The sequence below is a fragment of the Lepisma saccharinum genome, chromosome 24 (genome assembly GCF_977018435.1).
Source record: "Lepisma saccharinum chromosome 24, izLepSacc3.1, whole genome shotgun sequence".
NCBI lineage: Eukaryota > Metazoa > Arthropoda > Insecta > Zygentoma > Lepismatidae > Lepisma > Lepisma saccharinum.
This window is the reverse complement of record NC_139252.1, coordinates 51,165,311-51,172,448: the sequence shown is the minus strand read 5'-3', so window position 1 is coordinate 51,172,448 and position 7,138 is coordinate 51,165,311. Positions and strand designations below refer to the sequence as shown.

General features: G+C 37.4%; 1 non-coding gene across 1 annotated transcript; it reads left to right on the top strand.

Annotated features, from left to right (window-relative positions):
* Positions 1-737: 737 nt before the first annotated feature.
* LOC145978465 (small nucleolar RNA U3) lies at positions 738-945 on the top strand. The gene has a single exon (XR_014440699.1). It is a non-coding gene; the product is annotated as a small nucleolar RNA U3 (small nucleolar RNA).
* Positions 946-7,138: the final 6,193 nt, after the last annotated feature.

Here is a 7,138-nt window from a genome sequence, read left to right as displayed (position 1 = left end):
TAACAGAAACTAAGGAACTATTATTCAGACGGTGCTGTTCTTTTAGCGCACGAATTGCAGGACCCAATGTCACATTGCTGCCGCTGCTATCAGTTGGTTAATAGCATAGAAAACCTAACCTAACTTTTCTATGTTAATCGTTAAAATGTCAGGAAAATAGTGTGAAGAAAGAAGGCAGAAAACTTACTCAGTTTGTTTCTTTATTCAACAAACTTGAAAAATATAAAATTCAAGTGTTATTATTCGATTGTATTAAAGTTGTATTTTCTACCCTTTCCTTTCGTGCAACAATTTTTTCCTTCTTCGAAGCGAACGTGAAAATTTTTCGAATCGAGTTTACAGACCGTAAAAAAAAATTGTGTTTGAATACTATGTTACATAAGAGGCATGTGTTATTACTAAATTTGGTCATGTGATTACTAATATCTGTGGTATTACTAAATTTGCTTCAGTACAGTCAAATAATCTTAATACACATGCACTTAAAATGTAACCGCTAGATGGCAGAGTGTAAAAGTATGGAAGACGAAGAAACAATATTTACTGTCAACTTCATTTCGATTGTATTGTCGTTATGTCCCAAGCATTTAATTTACATCAATAATTTACATATAAATTGTTAACAATATTAGAATTTTTATCTGTATATAAAAGAGTACGATACATAATGTTTGAACACTTCAGAGTGGTGCGTTTAGAAATGTACGTAAAGAAATTTTTCTTTGTGTTTTAATTTTAAGATCATACTTCACAGGATCATTTCTGTAGTATGATTGGTTTACGTTGATCCCGAAACACGGAATCGACTCAACCACGATGAAGAATTATAGCGCCTTCCTCTGAGCGTGAAGCGGATGAGGAGGTTGCTTGTGCTTTCTCCTGATCATTGATGATCGCACCCAGTCTCTTTTGATTTTGGGAGGAGGAAGGCGCAATCTGAGTGGTTCTTTTTCAATAAATAAAACCAAAAGTTTTCTTTCATTTGAAGGGCCAGGGGGAAAAACGATGAATGTCGATTTTTCGCCCATTTTGAGATCGCAACGCCATCTGATAGTTCAGAAGCTGTACTATAAGAATGAGAACGGCGTTGGTTGGGAAACGATGAGAAGTGCCTGAAAAACGCATTATTATTTTGGCATATATTAACGTTCTTATGGAAAGAAATACTTTGTTTTTCATTTCCTGGCAAATTGTCTCGAATGAACATTCATCGTTTTTCCCCCTGGCCCTTCATTTGTATTTTAACACTCCTAAAAATGTTACAAGGTCTTTCGATTCGTACAGAGTACGAACGTTAACTAGTAGTTTGGCTTTGGGCAAGTACATATCAGAGTTGCCACATGAAGGGAAATTCGGACCGAAATTTTATCCAAAAGGGAATTTCAATGAAAAATACCACAATTTCAGGGAAATTTTAAGTTCATCTGACTCTACATTACTACAGTTTACGCTAATTAAATATCCACATTTTTATGTTGTTTTATTTCTTTCTTTTGCTATTCCTACTTATTTCTGCTCCTTTAAGTTTATTGTACGTTTCTTTTATGCATCTTTGGATAAATAGTAACGATGAGGATTAACGATTTTGAAATAGATTCCTGACCAGGATTCAAACTGGGATATTTGGCCAGGAAGTGAAACTAAATGTGAATTTTAAAAAAAAAACATTTTTTATTCATCGAACATGAACCAACGGAATACTTAAGTACGTACTACTACTATAGAATATGCTACTACTGCTTCCACAACCACCACTAATAATGCTGCTGCTACTACTACTACTACTACTACTAATTATTATTCGGCCATTATTATTATATAATTTGCTTAGGTGAAGGGAAAAATTGGTCCAAAAAGGGAAATTTTGCCCCTTGGAAAGGGAAATTGTGGCAACACTGGTACATATCTGTGGCCGTACGTCTGGGGTTCAGAGTAAGACCTTGATACTTGTGGTTTTGCGTATTGATGAGACTACAAAATACAAATGATGTTCATAGGACACGGAATGAGGCAGAGACTTTTGGACGGGTGGAAAAATGAATTGTTAGCATAATAAACGGTGTAAAAGTACATTTTTATAGTTCATATCCCACTTCTGTTTACCTTCAGACAGGATGGAGAATTGATTCCTTTCTTTTCAATTACTTTGGTTATTGAAGGTGGTTTTCTACCTTGAGTTAATAGCGAAGGTGGGATGCTTGGATAATGAAATCAAAAGGATTAACATTCATTGGCTTACCTAGGATTCGAACCCAAAACCCCTGACTTTGTAAGAGTGGTCCTTGGGTTCGCAATCCACGAAGTACTAGATATTTGCATGCGCCTCTCACCATTTAAAATAATGAAACTATTCGAGTTTGTATTTGTAGTGTTCTTGTTCCAATTTTTAAAACGAGCCCAATTCTCCGAGTGGTAAACGGTTATCTAGCTGTCAGGATGTAAAATCTCGGAGGACACAGAGGGAATCCCTCCACGAACGAACTTGTCCGAAAAAATCCCCCACCAAAATTTTCCGGAAGGGAGAGTTTTGTTGTAACAACAAAGATAAGGAATTGGTTTTGACTTCTAATGTACTTGACTGAAGATAATATCGAAAACACAAGAACGAAGGATATCTCTCTCTCTCTCTCTCTCTCTCTCTCTCTCTCTCTCTCTCTCCCTGTGCGTGTGTGTGTGTGTTGTGTGCTTCTCTCTTTCTCTTTCTCGTTCTGGTAAAACCATGGCGCCAACGTAGCACATAAATTCATTTTAAAATTGAATCAAGTTTTTCGGATTTCTGCCACTTTTGGCTCATCGCGACGACAAGAATGAATGATGATGAAATTGATGAGGAACTCTCACAAAGAATACACAGGCCCAGGCCGCGATTCGAACCCGGGATCCCTGGCGTCGTAGCGCGATATGCTAACCAATCCGCCACAAAAGCCGGCCGGACAAAGCAGTAGCTTCGAAGGAGAGGGTTGTAGGGGGGCAGCCGCCTCAGGCGTTGAGGCAAGGTATAATAAGGTATACTACTACTTTATATCCTATTAATATTTATGTATTTTTATATTTATTAATTTCATTAGCCCAGTGATCAGAACGCTACATGTTATAAGTAGCTTCGCTACAACTACAGCTACTCTTCCAAAATGTAGCTTCGCTACAGCTACAACTACATTTACCAAAAAGTAGCTCGTTACGCTACTCATGTGCGCTACTCGCTACTTCGCTACTTTTGCGCTACTTCTGTATTAAAAACTTAAAACAGCAATATGGCTATTCAAAAGAAGCCCTAGTATGATAGTTGTACGTACTGAAAAATAGATTCTGTTATTTATTACCATGATTCCCTTCATTCTATAATTTTTATAGCAGTGTTACTTCAGTTATATATTTTGAATAAAGTGTTTGAGAATAAAGTACCTTTGTAAGTGGCATATAATTAAAAAAAACTAGGTCTTACACGTATCCGTGATGTTCTTATTGTCATTTGAAAAATATTTATGTGACAGACTTCTTTTTAAAATTAATTGGAAGAATATCACATGTATCGAAATTAACTAGAACGTGTTGCACAAAATGGGAATAAGATAAAATTGTGATGTTTAGCAATTTAATCTTCATAACTTAAACAGAATGTTATTTTGGGGATGACGGATATTTGCTCGAACCTTGAGGATAGCTGGGGGATGCTTCTAATGATATAAATGAGAAACAGGTGGTGCAAAGCTTTACGTAAGTTTTTCTGTTGGAAATGCTCCCCCGAAGACACAGTGGAAATCGTAATTGTCACCTTGTATTCAAAGGGCCCCAGGTTCGATACCAGGCTAAGGGCACATGGTGGTTCGTATGTCTCGATCAGCTGATTTGTGCATAAAGTGTACTCAAAACAAACACTAGGAAAGACTCCTAGTTGGGAAGATGGGATCCTCCTGCTCCTCCATTCCTCACTCTGCTCATAATTCTTCCCCATTCTCACAATTAGCCAAAAGTGGCAGAAAACGGCCATAGATAAGAAAATAACTAAATAAACAATGCATCCTCATTGCCATGATTAGAAAAAGTTACAGGAAAGGGACGCAAAAGTAGGAAAAATACATAAATTTGAAAACTGTGTATTTTAACAAAAAAATGTCATTTCTGCAGGAAAGTCAATAACTTGTACGTTTTCTTTACAATATCATAAAATATATTGTAATTTTAAAATTTGCGAACAAACATTATGACCAAAATAATTGTAATTCCAGAAACACTATCGCTCTTGTAACAATAATTTCTTGCCAGTGTGATCCTATTCACTGACAATGATCAATGCTGTTAACGTACTGAACCATTGATTGCTGGCACTATTGCTTTGTCAGATTAGTAGAAAATGGATCGCCCGTTTTTGCATTGTAAGTTGTGTTTTACACAGTAATTATCGAGGTTTTGTTGTCTGTTACGCCATCGATATCCACAGGATTTGTTCCAGGGGAGGCACAAACGGGGCATTTTTTCCTGGCGGTGTAGCAAATGCGGCATGATTCTCCCCAAAATAGCGATGCAGCTAAAATAAATGGCTAGTAGCCGGAATATATTCATATATGCCAGTTAGTTATCTGGAGATTAGAATTATTCAGATGCTAATGAAATAAATTACGCAGATATCACAGGTCTGAAAAAAAAAAAAGAAATCGAGCCCTGACACCATTCCTGCTGATTCTTATGTAAAATGACCTCCTGAATCCGAATATGACCCCCGTTTCCCCCATCACCCACCGTTTTCGGGGGGGAGCCCCCCACCTATTTTTATCACTTTTCGATAATTTGGAGGGATGAATAGTATTATTTTAGCCTTTACATTTCTTCTGAGGGGCCAGAGAGGTGAAAAGTTCTAAAACATGAACATTTGTAGCAAGGAAGTAGATTTGGGGGGGATTTGCCCCCTTAAATTGTAAAAAAAATCATTAAAAACGATCGATTTTTCCAGTTTTTTCGCAATTTTTTCAATTATTTTCTACATATTCTAGCTTCCAGCCCCCTCATCTTCCCCCAAACACCCCCAAATAATAAAAATATATAGCAACAATAATAAAAATATATAGGAACAATATTAAAAATACATAGCGACAATAATAAAAATATATAGCAACAGTTCGGAAGATTCACTGTACCATGCTGGCGCTCTCAATACCTTGCGGGAACAGGTTTGCATAGGAATTTTCATGCTTTGACAAGTTTAAACTTGCATTGATCTTGTCACTATAGTCCTGCATTGTAATCCTTATTTTCCCTCAGTATAGGTGAACGCTCAGGAGTAGGACCCCGAATGAAGGGAGACGGAGGGACGGGGAAGGTCGGCTCAAAGGTACTTGTAAATCAATGCCATTTGCTGTGCCCATGGTTTGGCGGAAACCTCGCTGTCATCTCACAGATTGTTACTTTTGTATGACTTCCATCGTCGGGTTATTTAGCAAAAGTAAGCATACAATTCAGTATCCTAATATCCCTTCAGCTCTAAGACCAGTTCCTCACAACGAATCTTTGCCAATCCCAGTGCCCCCAAAAACCTATACTCTAGAGCCAGAAATGTATTTGAAAGACTTTGAGCCACAGCCTGGACCATCAAATGATACGTCCACCGATGATGAAGAGTGTTCTGCTTATTCAGCTCATCGACAACCTCACCTCGTTACTCAGTCGGAATTGAATGATGTCGTCAGGGATTTGGAGTTACCTAAGAGTAAATCTCAACTTCTTGGATCTCGACTTCAGCAGTGGAATCTCTTAGAAAAGGGCGTAAAAATCTCTTCTTACAGGACCAGGCAGTCAACCCTGAAATTACTTTTTTCGGAAAATGAAGGCTTAGTGTTCTGCCCTAATTCAAATGCATTGATGATAGAACTGAAGATGACATGAGACCCAGACAAATGGAGACTGTTTATAGAACGGTTCCATCAAGACATCAATAAGTTCGAGAGGAGATTTTTAGGGAAGTGGAACGCGAGCATGTTAGCAGAGTACTGCTGGTTTTTGGTACCTCAGGGTTCAAAAGGAAAAGAAGCCGTTTACCGTTACCGTTTATTTATTATTCTTTACAGCTGAAATATTCTTTTCACCCCTCCAAATCAAAATCATGGCCATAAAATATCAAAACGTGATAAAAAATAAGAGGGGGCTCCCCTGAAAACGGCGGCTGATGGGGGAAAATGGGGGGGGGGCGCACGAAGTATTGAGAGCGCCAGCATGGTACAGTGAATCTTCTGAACTGTTGCTATATATATTTTTATTATTGTTGCTATATATTTTATTATTGTTGCTATATATTATTATTGTTGCTACATATTTTTATTATTTGGGGGTGTTTGGGGGAGGATGAGGGGGCTGAAAGCTAGAATATGTAGAAAATAAGTGAAAAAATTGCGAAAAAACTGGAAAAATCGACCATTTTTAATGATTTGTTTTACAATTTAAGGGGGCAAATCCCCCCAAATCTAACTCCTTGCTACAAATATTCATGTTTTAGAACTTTTCACCGCTATAGCACCTCAGAAGAAATGTAAAGGCTGAAATAATCCTTTTCATCCCTCTAAATGATCGAAAGCTGATAAAAATAGGTGGGGGGGTGGCTCCCCCCGAAAACGGTGGGTGATGGGGGAAAACGGGGGTCATATTCGGATTCAGGAGGTCATTTTACATAAGAATCAGAAGGAATAGTGTCAGGGCCGATTTTCATGCAGACCAGTGTATTTATAATCTGCGATATAAAGATATTTATAATCTACATTATCTGTATTTGCATGTAATGGACTTTGTCTTTATGAGTCTCTTGCAAAAGTAAGCAATATTGTCATTTATTTTTGATGCCGTTGCCACATTCAAAAATTACATCAAAATGCTGAGAAAAATGTAGCTGTAGCGAAATTTTCGCTACAACTACAGGAATTTTGTAGCTTCGCTACGGCTACAAATTTTGTAGCTAGCTACAGTAGCGACGCTACAAGTAGCGCGCTAATTCCGACCACTGCATTAGCCTATATGCGAAATACATAATAATAAATGAATATGTATATCATTTCATAGCTCTTACATATGTGTATAAATTTACATAAATATATTTAAAATTATTTATCAGGTAGTGGAAGTGTGGGAAGAAAATGGCAGTATCGGAGCATAT